Raw genomic sequence first — 14,806 nt, 5'->3', positions numbered from 1 at the left:
AGAAAGATTCACTAATAAACTGTAATATGCAGATGACACAACTTTGCTTGCTGAAAGTGAAGATGACTTGAAGCACTTACTGATGAAGATTAAAGACTGTAGTCTGCAGTATGTAATACACCTCAACATAAAGAAAACTAAAATCCTCACAACTGGATCAATAAGTAGCATCATGATAAATGGAGAAAAGATTGAAGTTGTGAAAGATTTATTTTACTTTGTTCCACAATAAGTACCAATGGAAGCAGCAGTCAACATTAGATGACATACTGCATTGGGCAAATGTGCTGGAAAAGACCTCTTTCAAGTGATGAAGAACACAGATGTCTCCTTGAAGACTAAAGTGTGCCCAACCCAAGCCATGATATTTTCAATCTTCTCATATGTATGTGAGAGCTGGACAATGAATAAGGAAGACAGAAACTTGATGCTTTTGAGTTGTGATGTTGAAGAATACTAAAAATACCATGGACTGCCAAAAGAACTAATAAATGTGCCCTGGAAGAAGTTCTACTAGTGACTTATGCAAGCAAGTATGGGTGAAAATTTGCTACCAACTGATTTTCTAATAAATTCTACATTTTTTTAGGACCCTCATTTGATTCTATTTTGCAAAGGAGTATAGCTGTCTTGGGAGGGCTTCTGTAGCCATTTAAAGACTAACAAGGACTAACAAGGATGTTACCATCCTTGAAATTTCCACTCCCATAGTCTCTTTCCTTTTGTGTTTCTGTTATTGACAAATCTGCCAGAAGTATATTGTTAATAGCACAAAAAAATAGGAGAAAGCTATAGAATGTGGTTTAGCAATATTAAAGTAATATTGATTTAAAGTCATTTATCTTATTCTCTAAGGAGCTCTGATGAAGTTGTGCTTAAGGCACTTGACTGCTAACCAGAAAGCTGGTGATTCAAACCCACCAGTCACTCCTCAGAAGGAAGGTTGGGCAATCTACTTCTGTACTGATACCACCTTGGAAACCCAAGGAGGGGTCTCTATGAGTCGGATCTGATCGACAGCAGTGTGTTTGCATTTTGTTTTCTAAGGATCTCTGGTGGTGTAATGGTTAAGGCATTTGACTGCTAACTAAACATTCAGTGGCGCAAACCCATCAGCTGTTCTATGGAAGAAAGATGAGGCAATCTGCTTCCATAAAGATTTACAGCCTTGGAAGTCACTATGAGTCAGAATCAACTTGATGGCAGGTCCCCCCCACACACACCCATTTCTCCCTTTTTGCTCATTTTTTGAGCATCTACTAATTACTGGGATAGGGGATATAAGCATGGGTTAGAAATCCTTTCTTCCTGAAAGATGCTCCGAGATTAGTGGAAAAGGCAGATGTGTGAGCACAAGAAGCTGGGTTTGTTCCAATAGTGGTAGAGAAGGATTTGTGTCATGGTCCTTCACATGCCCATCTATATATTTGGTGACCAGCCCAGGTGGAGTTATGAACTTAGCGCTGAATTACAGTTTAGCTAACTCCCGGGTGATAAATGAATGTAATATGCCTGTTTTTTTTTTTCATCAAAGCCTTAACTATGCATGCATAGGGTAACACAGGCAAAATTTATGTAAAAGAGAATCAAGCTAACATAGAGACCACTTCACTTTGGGCCAGGCACTGTAGATGTTTGTATGTTTTAACTCACTTTATTCTCAAAATAACCCTATTTATCAATTCCTCTTTACTGATGAGGAAACTGAGGCACAGAAAGGATGAGCAGCATCCCCAAGATTACAAAGCCAGTAAGTACTGGTGCTCTGGTTCAAACTCAGGGAGTGAGAATATTTCTGGAGAGTTATTAAAGGACCTGAGTTTGTCTTATCTTATTTACTTTTTTTTTTTTTATTGGAGACAACAGCCTGCAGCCTGCTACTTAAGAAATGCTGAGAGTAGGTGTTTTCTGCCCCAATTTATAATGATATGAATCAAAATCAGCTTCATCTTCTCATTCATTAGTGAGGAAAGAGTCCTAGTAATGAAAAAGGAAAATTATGTGGATAATCCTATGCCCACATTTTATTCAGTAATTTTAAAAGACAAGAAAAAAAAAATGTAGAAGAATTAATTCTTTGCTAGTAAGCCATTTAATGGAATCTTCGCATCAGTCTTAAATGCTCTGTGTATCTCTTAAATCTTACTCTTTCTACCATTTATTTCTTTTTAATCTGTTTCCATAATAAATAATTCTTACCTAGGTTTTTGCATGAATGGCATCCAGTCAGATGCAGGCAAGATGCAGCATAGCAAGAAAATTACTGAAGCTGAGAAATTAGGGGATCTGAGAATTCCCAAGTAGGAGTAAACCCTTGCTCTAGGGTCTCCTTCTATACCCCATCTTTTCTCACATGTCACACACCCTGTCCAATATTCCTTTTCAGAGGATAAAAAGCAATGCACATCAATGGAGTAAAATGGTTTGCTCCTAAGAGTCATAAAACTACTGCTGCTTGCAGAAAGCACAGACAATGATATTCTTTTCTCAGTCAGCAAGGCTCTTTGGCAGCACATTGGCCTTGGTATATGTCAACCTTACACCATTTGTTAAGATACAGTATATATGCAACTTGCAGGATCCTATCTGATTCATGAAGAGTCATCTGAGAATATTTTCTCAAGTATTTTCACCATAACAAACTGGTATTTGCAGGTGTTTTGTCTGATGCTCTTCCCAGAGCATTCTTATATTGATTTATAGTGCCCCACCATGGCCATATGACTGAGAAAGTAAAATGGAAAGCATAGGCCTCCCCACCTTATCACACAACTGAAGGACACAATTCCCAACTGCTTGGGTGGTAAGTTGTCCATGATTGTACCTCCACACTCTGAACTGTGATAACCATTATTGCACATTTGCACACTTAAAGGAGCTCTGGTGGTGTACTGACAAAGGCATTTGACTGCTAACCAGAAGGCTGGTGGTTCAAATCCACTAGCCACTCCTTGGAAGGAAGACTAGACAATCTACCATAAAGATACTGCCTTGGAAACACAAAGAGGGGTCCCTATGAGTCAGGATTGACTCAACAGCAGTGAGTCTGGTGGCACAGTGGATAAGGCATGTGGGTGCTAATCAGAAAGTCAGTGGTTCAAACCCACCAACTGCTCTGTGGAAGGAAGATGAGATAATCTACTTCTGTAAATATTTACAGTCTCAGAAACCCAATGGGGGTTGCTATGTACATTGGGAGGTTGTAATTAAGTGGATTCTTTTATTCTCTCCCTTCCTATTTTTCTTGCTTTCTCCCTTGTTCATCAATTCTGTTCTTCTCTTTGAACATGTGTGGTAAGAAAAATCTTGCAGTAATGTGCCCAAGGAAGGGTGTACTTCATCAGAGTGGGGGCAAGTCTTCCATTAAACAATGACCACAAATCTCAAATCAGCACTCAGCACTCCTTGGCAATCTTCTCCCATTTGCCTAGGAAATTCACTTCCCCAGGCTCTAAGAGGACTATCTTTTACCTTCTCCTCTCCTTAAATATCCATTACTCTCCACACTACAAATGTGTTTCACCCTCCCACAGCTAATGACTCCACTTTTATTAACCGAGAAGAAGAAAGAAATTGGACAGAGTCTCTGAACTTTCATTCTGAATGTGCCAACTGGTCTACAGCTATGCTCACACTCTCTGCCTTCCTGTGGGTATAATATAGACAAAGAAGGTGCCTGCTGCTACCAAGGCCAACCCCTCTACAGCAGCAGGGAATTCAGCAGTTTTGTCCCTTTAGTATCCCCAGTGCCTAGAACAGTACTCAGTAGATCAATACATGATGAGTGAATGAATGATTACCCATAAATTTGAAAGGTTCCACCTGTCTTAAATGAGGAGGATATTTTTAGGGTGGTATTTATTCCAAATAATCCAAGAATCTGGACTATATAAAGAAGAACATGCCATCAGGATTAGCGGAAGTCTCATTAACAACCTGTGATATGCAGATGACATAGCCTTGTTTGCCAAAAATGAAGATGACTTAAAGCATGTACTGATCAAGGTCAAAGACTATAGTTTTCCATATGAATTACACCTGAACATGAGGAAAATGAAAATCCTCAAACTGGACAAATAAATAACATCATCATAACGGTAGAAAAATATAGACATTAATAATGTCATTCTACTTGGATCAATAATCAACACTCATGGAAACAGCAATCACAAAATCAAACACTGAGCAAATCTTCTGCAAAAGATCTCTTCTAAAGTTTTAGAAAGAAACAAATGTTACTTTTTTTCAGCTAAGGTGTACATAACTCAAGCAATGTTTTGTTTGTTTTTTTTTTTTTCAATAGTCTCATGTGCTTACGAAAGCTAAGCAATGAAAAAGAAAGACAGAAAAATCGATGAATTCAAACCGTGGTGTTGGCAAAGAATATTGAATATGCCGGGGCCTGGCAGAAGAATGAGCAAATCAGTGTTAGGAGAAATAAAGCCAGAAGGCTCTTTGGAAGTGAGGATAGTGAGAGTCTGGCTCACTTTCTTGGGGTACATCATTAGGGAAGACTAATCACAAGAAAAGGGAATCATGTTTCGTAAAGTAGAGAGTCAGTGAAAACAGCCACAACAATAGACTCAGAAATGATGAAGAGCATGAGATGGGAAAGGACCGCACAGTACTTTGTCTGGCTGAACATAAAGTCCTCCAGAGTCAGAGGTGACTTGATGGCAATTAACAACAACAGTCCAAATCTGTAGCCCTTTAGTCTATGCAACCATGTATAAAATACATGATGTATATATAACAGGTGATGTCCATCTTTACCTCCTTTCCTCAGTCTTTGTCTTATCTGGCTTCTTACACTACATCCAATAATTCATGGTCACATACATGAAGCAGATTTATAGAGCTAAGCACTAAACGTTCATCTCCAGTAGTCTTCACAGCAATGATCAACTTACTTAGGATGAAACTGAAGCTCAAAAAGGGTACATAAGTTGCCCAAGGTCAACTTATAAGTGAAGAAGGTAGAATTTGCATCCATGTCCATCTGATGAAGAAGTCCATGCTCTTTCCATTCAGCCATGTTTCCAGACTTTCCAGCAGGTCCAATCCCACTTGAGTTCCTGAGACAATTCTGTAGGGAAAAGGACTACATTCTCCTTGTAGTCAGCAAGACCAAGAGATGTCATGTTACCAAATGATGCTGTCCGCAGTGAGTTTGGCATGAATTTGGGTAGTCATGCAAACTGGTAGAAAGACAAGGACGCTCCTGATGGAAACATTTTATCCAACTTCTAGTGTTGGATACTGGATCTTGCTTTCTGTGTTTCCTGCCAGAGACTTTAATCCAATGGAGAAAGATAAGATTTGTTAAGCTCATAACTAGGAACAGATCATATTTTTATGGTGCCTGGAGCTAATATACAATTTTTAGGAGTGAATCTGTAAAAAAGATTGCAAACTCACATTTACAAATTTTAGTACAGAAGTTAATATTTATTTAGAATAAGAACATAAAAAACTTCCATGCACACAGAAGGGACTCTGTAGCCTAATTTTCATTTGCTTAAATGTAATTCTGCTTCAAGATCAATGGAAAAAATATTGAAGTTGTTAAGGATTTCAATTTACTTGGATCTGCAATCAATGCCCATGGAAGCAGCAGTCAAGAAATCAAATGATGCATTGCACTGGGCAAATCTGCTGCAAAATATAGCTTTAAAGAAAATATGCCACTTGAAGACTAAAGTGCACCTCACCCAAGCCAAGGTTGACAGTTCAAACCTACCAGCCCTTCTGTGGGAGAAAGATGAGAAAGTCTGCTTCTCTAAATATTCACAACCTTGGAAAACCTATTGGGAAGTTCTACTCTGTCTTATAGGGTCACTATGCATCAGAATCAATTCATAAACATTGGGTTTTTGGGTTTTGGTAATTTTGAAGCTAATACATGGGGCAAGAGAAAGTCAAAAGAAATAAACAAACATGACTCTTTGTTTTATGAAATTTGCCCTTTCATCTCCACTGTCATATACTCTCAAGAGGCAGGTGCTCAGGGAATATTATTTGACATTTAAGTCTCACTAGGAGTCCCTGGGTGGTGGAAAGTGTTAACATGCTCAGCTGCTAAGCAAAAGGTTGGATGTTTGAGGACCTCAGCGGCTCCTCAGAAGAAAGGGCTGGCCATCAACTTGTGAATATCAGCCATCAAGACTCCATGAGCACATTTCTACTCTGACACACATGTGTTCACCATGAAATGGGGTTGACTTGATGGCAATTTTTTTTTAAGTATTATAAAGACAATTCACATTGTTCTGAAAGAAGTAATTAAAGATGCAGTTAAACCCAAGGCTCTTGAAAAAGCCTGTTAAGAAGTGAAAACTAGAAGGACAGACATAGCCTATAAAAGAAGGGTGAATTTTCAGCTCAGGTAGATGCTAGATCAGTGATGGGTATTAGAGGAAATTGTCCAAAGGTAAGGAAGGTCTTATGAAAGGTCATGAATCACTGTCCTGGCAGTTATCTGGGACAGGGCAAGGAGGTGTCTGGTAGTAGACGTCCACATAGAGATAGAGACAGGCAAGTATGGTGTGAAACAAATGTCAAGGCTTAGGAAAGAGGACAAGGGACTAATCCTAATCCTTCAATGACTTCCCAGTAAACAGAGAACAAACCAAAGGTCCCTGCAGTGCCCTTGCATGATGTGACCTTGGCTATCCCTCCAGTTCTCTCCCCTCTAGCGCATCCTGCTCAATCTGTTCCAGCTACATTAGCTGTCCCATGCTCCCTGGAGACACAGAACCCACTCCCAGCTCAAGGCTGCTGTAATTGGTAGTCTCTCTGCCTAAAATCCTCTCGATCTGGACTCTATTGTCTCACACGCTAATTTTTGAAAGTATTTACAGAAAAGTGAGTTCTTCAGAAAGTCCTTCCCTGACCCCTCTCTTTTCTATTTCTCTGCCCTTTATCACATTGTGTTTATTTTCATTGTGCTTGTCTCTACCTAAAATCAGATGATATATTTCTCTGCCTGTTCATCTTTTTCCTCTTGCTGGCCCAATAGTATATAAATTCCACAAGGACAAGGACTGCATTCAAGGTCACACCAGCAGTCCCCAGGTTATGAATATCAAGTTGCAGACAACTCCTATGTGTCCTTTAATGTTCTGGAAACTTGCTTCTCTGTGAAACAATTGGACCAATCCCTACTCACAACAAAGTCTTCATTACAATCATCTTCACTTGCTGCATGTGCAGCTTTTAAATCACTGAAAAGGCATTGAGCCATTTCTTGCACTAAAATAAGACTAAATAAGAAACAGAGGCATCTGTTCTGACTTACATACAAATTCTTCAAAACACAGTTAGGAAGAGATCTCATTCATAACCCAGTGACTACCTGTATCTACAGTGTTTGACATAATTCAGGGAGAAGAGTAAAGGCATGCATGGTGAGTGAATGAGTAAATTCGACTGTAACTATTCTGTTTCCTGTAAATTTCTGTAGCATTTGTAGTATGTATCTGAAAATTTAGCAGATCAGCTCAGCAACAAAAGAAGTTTTGTCTGTTTTGTTAACTGTTGCACCTCCAGTGTCTAGAACGGTGGATGGCATATGAGAAGGACTCAATGAAAATTAAAAGTTCCTGTACTTTAATGTCAAAAACAGGAAATGACTGATAGTTCTTTGGTTACAGTAACAAATCATCAGAACCAGTTTTAAGCCCAAGCCAAGGGATCAATGACAACCTCACATTAGTAACTACGCTTTAATCCATTAAAACAACCTCATTGTTTTTGAGTTGATTCTGATTCATAGCAAACAACACTTTAGAAAGTGTAAAACCCTACATAACATCAGCAGTGGCTGGATCCTGAAAGTACAGCTCTCACTTGCTCAGCGAGCAATGAATTCAAATTTCTGTTTTGGACACTGAGTGGTGGCTTCTTTTCTTCGAACTGGAAGATGATGTTGCTGGCCACAATGGCAAAAAATACGAATCATTAATTATATCCTAGAGTATTCTAAGCATACACAAACAATAACACCCATCAATCTACATAACAAGAGAGGGAGGAGGTAGGATCATCCTCACTTAGCAGATTAGGGAACTGAGGTCCAGGAAAGTGGGCGTGCTAACCTAAGGTCTTATACCTACTCTGTGCTAGAACTGAAACTAAATTATTGTTAAATCCAATTATTATAGCTTCAAAGTTTATTAAGTTAGTCTCTGTATTCTATGGTCTTCCTGTACAAACTAAAACTCTGGAATGGTTTCAGCACGATATCTTGATGATGAGTCTTCCAATCTGCTCAAATAGTTTACAAAGAACTGCCTCCAAGATCCTGGATGACAGGGGAGAATGTCAGACGGCAGGATCAGGACAGTGCTCATTGAGATGTTGTCACTGAAGGGCATAATGAGGGAGGTGAAGGATTTGGTTTCTTTTAATAATTAAGGTGGTTAGCAGCTGGGCTTACTGTCCTTGTCATTTGTGTGCATATTGATTGGTTATTGAATTTGGGCTTTCCAGAAATTCATCCGCTGGGCTACCAAGAAACTTTCAGTTGGTATGACTCTCTACTATTAAGCATTTTTTCTTATTATAAGAGAAGTTGTAGAGATGAAAACCACCACACTTTATGGCCAAGTCTCTTGGCCCAGGGATGTTATTCAGTAGCATCCATCTGTCATGGCAGTAAAACCAGAAAGCAAACTCAGCACTACCTGCTTCACAGAATTTCTGGACTTTGGAATGATTGGTCCATTTGCAGAACAACTCAGAAGAGCTACAATTTGAATACATATTTTATGGAACTTAGGTTATGTTTGAATCTTATTTTGTAAATGTAATTAAGCAGATTGTTTTCATTAGGAGCCTCCACAGGGTTCTACAAAAAAAAAAAAAAAAAAAAAAAGATTCATATGAATTGTGTTGTTGGCTAAGATTATTGAATATTTTGTGGACAAAAAAAAAAAAAAAATCAATCTTAAAAATCAGGTAAGTTTGATGTTTATAGGTATATTCTGCTAAAAAAATTATAAGAGGTATAGTTTTTATTTATCTGTATATGTTTCATTCTATTTTTGAATATTGGTTTTCCATGTTGTGGTGGTTATGTGCTGTGGAGTTGGACCCGACTCATAGCGACCCCTCCATGGGTTTCTGAGGCGGTATCACTACAGAAGTAGATTGCCCAACCTTCCTTCCGAGGAGTGGCTGGTGGGTATGAACCCAGTCTTCTGGCTATCAGTCAAATGCCTTAGGCACTATGCTACAAGAGCTCCTGGTTTCCATAGTTGTAGTGAAAATAATCAGGATCAGTATCACTATGAAGATTTTGAAAAACATCCAGATTCCATTGCTTATTCCCTTGTAACCTTGAGCAAGTTATTTATCTCTCTGAACCTCCAGTTTATATATCTGCAAAATGGAGACAACACCTACTGGCTTGCATGGTCAATAATTCCAGAGAATGGCTTGTATAATATGCCTATCACCCTGATTGTCCTATAGCAGTTTGTCAACTTAGGTAAGCTTTCTTCCTCTCTTTCCATTCCATTTTCCATAAATGGAAACATCTCTGCTCTTTCCAGCTTTATGCTTGCTGACAAAGGCTAGAAGTTCTGTTTTCTGTTTATGACCATGCTTTCTAAGCCTTAAAATCTCACTGAGGTGCTTTTCCTAAGGGGGTTGCTGCGTTGAGAGAAGCGTGGCCTTCTCCTCTCCCACCATGGCATGTGCTCATCCACTGATGACCATGTACTCCGAGAAGGGAGAACCATCTGGCAAAAATGTTACTTTGCCTGCCGGGCTCAAGGTTCCCATTTAACCGGATATCATGAATTTTGTTCATAACCACTTATGCAAAAATAGCAGGCAGCCCAATGCTGTCAGTGAATAAGAAAATCTTCAGACCAGTGCTGAGTTTGGGGGTATTGTCCAAGCTGTGGCTCAAATTCTCAGAGTTCAAAGTGGTGAGACTTCCTGCTCTGGCCTCCATGCATTTGGAAATATGTGTTGTAGAAGCCACATGTTTGCACCAACAAAAACCTAGGGCTGTTGGCAGCACAGAGTAAACACCACTCCGAAGTGCCATGCCATCTGCTGTGCCCTGGCTGCTTCAATCTTACCAGCACTGGCCATGTCTAATGGTCACTGCATTGCAGAAATTCTTAAACTTCCTTTGGTTGTCGAAGATAAAGTTGAAAGCTACAAGAAGACCAAAGAGGTTGTTTTGCTTCTTAAGAAACTTTAGGTCTTGAATGATATCAAAAAGGTCTATGTGTTTCAGTGAATCAGAGCTGCCAAGTGCAAAATGAGACATTCATGTTGTATCCAGCACAGAGGACCATGAATTGTCTATAATGAAGACAATGGAGGCCTTCAGAAGCATTCCTGGAATCATTCTACTTAATGTGAGCAAACTGAACATTTTGAAACTTGCTCCTGATAGGCCTTTGACACATTTCTGCATTTGGACTGAAAGTGTTCTGAGCAAGGTAGAAGAGCTGTGTGGCCCGTGGCATGAAGGTGTCTCCTTCAAGAGTAGCTGCAAGCTTCCCATGCATGAGATGATGAATACAGACCTTAACAGGATCTCTTAAAAAGCCCTGAGATCACAAGAGCTCTGTAAACAGAAACACAAGAAAGTTCATCACAGAGTCCTGAAGAAGAACTCACCGGAAAACCTGACAATCATGTGGATGTTAAACCCATAGGCAAAGACCACTTGTCAAAACATTGTTCTTCACCATATTGAGAACTACAAACTCAGGATGGATAAAACAGCAGCAGGAGTAGAGGCCAAATCAGATGAGAAGGGAGTTCCAGCCACGAAGCCTGTGGTAGAGGAGAAAGACAGCTGTGGCTGTGAAGAAGTCCAAGAAGCCTGTGGTGGGAACGAAGGATGGAGCTACCAAGAAACAGCAGCTGAGAAAAGAGAGACTTCCTATGGAAGGAAAGAAGCCTGCTTCAGAAACTGTTCAATTTGTGCATTCCCTACAAGTCAACTCATTGAACAAAGACCTGAACAAAGAAGGAAAAAAAAAAAAGCTGAAATCTCTGACTAAAATCTTACTAGCATGTGAATCGTCATGTTACTTTTGCTTTTCCCATGCTCCAATCAACTCACTTCAGACATTTCAGACCCATTCATAAATAAACTCCCTGTGAAAGTTTATTTATTATAATAAGTTTATTTATTCATCTCTTCACAGTAGCTTCTTAAAATGAATTTTCTACCTTCTCCAAATCACTGTCCTTTCTGTGCTCATCTTTGCTAGAAAACCCACCTGTCACCAAAGACAAACCAGACACTGTGCCTAATCTGATGAACCCTTTTATCTATTTTCCTTCACTTCCCACTTGAAAGCCAATGAAAGACCACAATTAATTTGACTAGAATTAATTCAGATTCATTTCTGTTTGAACATTTTGTCTACCACATATATCTGGGACTTTATAGTCCACTTTCTACTGTGTTTAGAATAGGATGATATGAAAATGGATGCTTATTAAACAATGGTAGTGACTGAGAGTCTCCCACACACAGAATGTGCTCAAAAATGCTTGTGGAAGAGGTCATAGAATCTGATCTAATGCTTTCTCCTTCTGACCAAATTACCAGCCATTGTCTTTATGCTGCAAAGTCAGAAAATAAAATCAGAATAGGATGTGGGGTCTGAAGGCTTGAGTTTGAATTCCAATTTCACTACTAGCTGATTAACTTTGAGCCACTTTACGTAGGCTCTTTAGGTATTAGTTCTCACATATCTAAGATGGGAATACTGGTACATAATCCATACAACTGTTGTGAATATTAAATGAGATAGATGTTGTTCTCACCTACTTTGGTCATGTGGTCAGAAGAGACCAGTCCCTGGAGAAGGATATCATGCTTGGTAAAGTGGAGGGTCAGAGAAAAAGGGACAATCCTCAATGAGATGGACTGACACAGCAGCTGCAGCAACGGGCTCTAGCGTAGCAAGGATTGTGAGGATGGCTTAGGACTGGGTAGTGTTTGGTTCTGTTGACATAGGGTCACTATGAGTTGGAATTGACTCAACAGCACTTAATAACAATGACAACAAACTATAGTGCATTTAGCACCTACATTGTACGTGAGTAATATTCACTAAACCAAAGTAATTATATTATTTGTGACTATCCCACTTTGTGGATAAAATAGATAAGGATTAAGGTTAAAAACAGAGGTTAAGAAATTGTCCGAAGTCACATGGTTAATAAGAGGTGAAGCTGTGATTAGAAGCCAAGTAATGTAACTTCAGGTCCTCTGTGTGTAATCTCTGAATATACTACTTCCTCTTCTATCCTAATCCCTCTCAGGGATTGCTGGTCTTGAAATAAAGGAAATGTTCATTATGTTGTTGTTGTTGTTGTTGTTGTTCAGTGCCGTTGAGTCAGACCCGACTCATAGCAACCCCGCCTTGGTTTTCCGAGGCAGTGGAAATGTTCATTATAAGTTATCTTAAAGAATTTTCAATGGTGTAAGTATTCCCTTTATTCCATTTTCAGATGATGTGACAAGACAAATGTTTAAGTTTTCTAATATCGCTATCTCACTGCCGTTGAGTTGGATCTGACTCACAGTGACCCATCCTTGGGTTTCTAAGGTGGTAGATTGCCCAATCTTCCTTCCAAGGAATGGTGGGTGGATTTGAAGTGCCGGACTTCCAGTCAGCAGTCAAATGGCTTAGGCACTATGTCACCAGAGCTATAAATTATTTTTATCTTTCTTAAACATTATAGTTTAGAGGTACTATTCTAATACTCCAAATACACATCAGTATTGTTTTTGGGGAAGGGGAATGCTAGGAGAATTTTAAAAAGACTCTGCTTTTGAATTTCAGTTAAGCTATTTGCCATGGATAATAACCTTTCCCAGTCACTTCCACGCCATGGCTCTCATTAAACATCAAGATATGGGCACACAATCAGTTGTTTTCCAGTTGCCCCAATTTATTGACATAGCCAACAGGTTTACATCTCTGTCAAGTGCACAGGAAAATGAAGAATGCTGGTTTTAAAAATCTGTTTTAGGGCATATGGCTAATAATTTGTTTAGAACTCTTGAAGACACTTGTATTGCAGTAGTACAGATATATTTGGCATGAAGTGAGCTAGATAAATACAGAAAAAATTTTAACATTTACTATAAAAAAGGACTTCAATTATCAGTTGATTTCTTTTTATCTTTATATGGGAAACAATTACCAATACAAGTGATTTTTCTTCAAGTCATGTGTATTAGCTTAATAAATTTTTGTACAATCTTGCCTTTTGCTAAGGCTGGTAGTAGGAAGAAGGATGGTTCTTTCTTAATTCAGTAATGATTTCAGAATGATTGAATACAGATTTGGATGAAAAGTAGATATTTTCACAGCTCAGTGTTGCATATAGAGATAATGAAATAGCTTCCTATTAAAAATTTGATTCAATTTCTCCCTGGAATGCATTAGCAGAAAACCACTTTCTTTTTATAGCTGGATAAGATGCAATTTACCGTTGTGAGATTTTAGGAGTATTCCAAACCACTACAACTTTGCTGCTTCCTAAACTCTTCCCTAAGAAGAGAGATGCTATGTGTTTTAATCACTGGCCATTGACACTGCATGGGCCTCAAAACTTTGCTCAGGTGGACTCTGTTACCTGCGTACTGATCAGGTCAGAAGAATGCTTTTCTTAAAAGGGAAATTTTTCAAATAAATTTTTCAAAGTTTTGTTGTGTTGCTGGTGTTGTTATGTGCCGTCAAATCGGACCCAACTTATACTGACCCCTCCTTAGGTTTCTGAGGCAATATCACTACAGAAGTAGATTGCCCAAACTTCCTTCCGAAGAGTCGCTGGTGGGTTTGAACTGCCAGCCTTCAGTTAGCAGTCAAGTGCCTTAGGCACTTGGCTATCAGAGCTCCCTTTCAAAGTTTTACTGAATTAAAACAAACAAACAAAAAAGATAAAAATAACTGAATTTCTAAATATTAATATATTATAACATGGTGTGTTTATTTGTTTTTGGAACCCCATGTAAGTTTTGAGATGTTATCACAAGGCTGCCAAAAATAGCAGCCCCAAATGTCAAGTTCTGGAGCTACAGCAAAGGACATTGCTCTATTCTCTTGAAATACAATGGAACTCGCCCGGAGGTATGATGAATTATCCCACTATGGGAAGAGGAGCAAAGATTCGTCTACCAGCTGCACTGCTCATCAATTCCAAAGTAGGCCATGAACACCGATTGCATGAGAAGGATATGAGTTATGTAAATTATCCCATTTTAATTACCTGATCGACTCATAGAATTTTTGAAATGGAACATTCATGGAGATTGTCAAGTCTGGATTTCTCATTTTAGTCAATCTAAGGCTAAAGAGGTAATCTTTAGAGCTTGGCAGAGGAAGAAAAAGAATCGGTACTCCTACTATGATGACAGCTGCTGAGTGTAAGTCTTCACTTTCAGATCATAAATGTACGACATGGATTTTCAGGTAGTATCATGTGGTCATGCACATCACACATAGACTGGAGAAGAACCACCCAGGACATGTAGGACCCATTCCCAGACTTCTACAAAGAACGGAGTTCAAAGTACTCAAAGATAAGCAAATGCAAATAGTTTAGACTTTAATATACTCAGTTTATTTCCAATCACACTTATTCTGTACATCTTAAAATCAAGATAATGACTACATTAGGCAAATATAGCATTGGAGATGCCCTTCAGAACACACATATTCAATATAAAGTAATGCAAGAAGGAAAACTACATTCTGAGTGATGGCTATACTATAAAAGGTGAGATGAAAAGGTTTGATAGTTTAGGCAAAAA

At 38.9% G+C, this 14,806-nt stretch overlaps 1 pseudogene; it reads left to right on the top strand.

The window, feature by feature from the left end:
- The first annotated feature begins 9,691 nt into the window (after positions 1-9,691).
- Positions 9,692-11,118, top strand: LOC103210569 (annotated as a pseudogene).
- The last annotated feature ends 3,688 nt before the right edge of the window (positions 11,119-14,806 follow it).

This window comes from Orycteropus afer, unplaced genomic scaffold, assembly GCF_000298275.1.
Source record: "Orycteropus afer afer isolate SDZICR_OR568_19922 unplaced genomic scaffold, OryAfe1.0 scaffold00625, whole genome shotgun sequence".
NCBI lineage: Eukaryota > Metazoa > Chordata > Mammalia > Tubulidentata > Orycteropodidae > Orycteropus > Orycteropus afer.
Note: the sequence above shows the minus strand (reverse complement) of the source record. Positions and strands in the feature narration are given on the sequence as shown.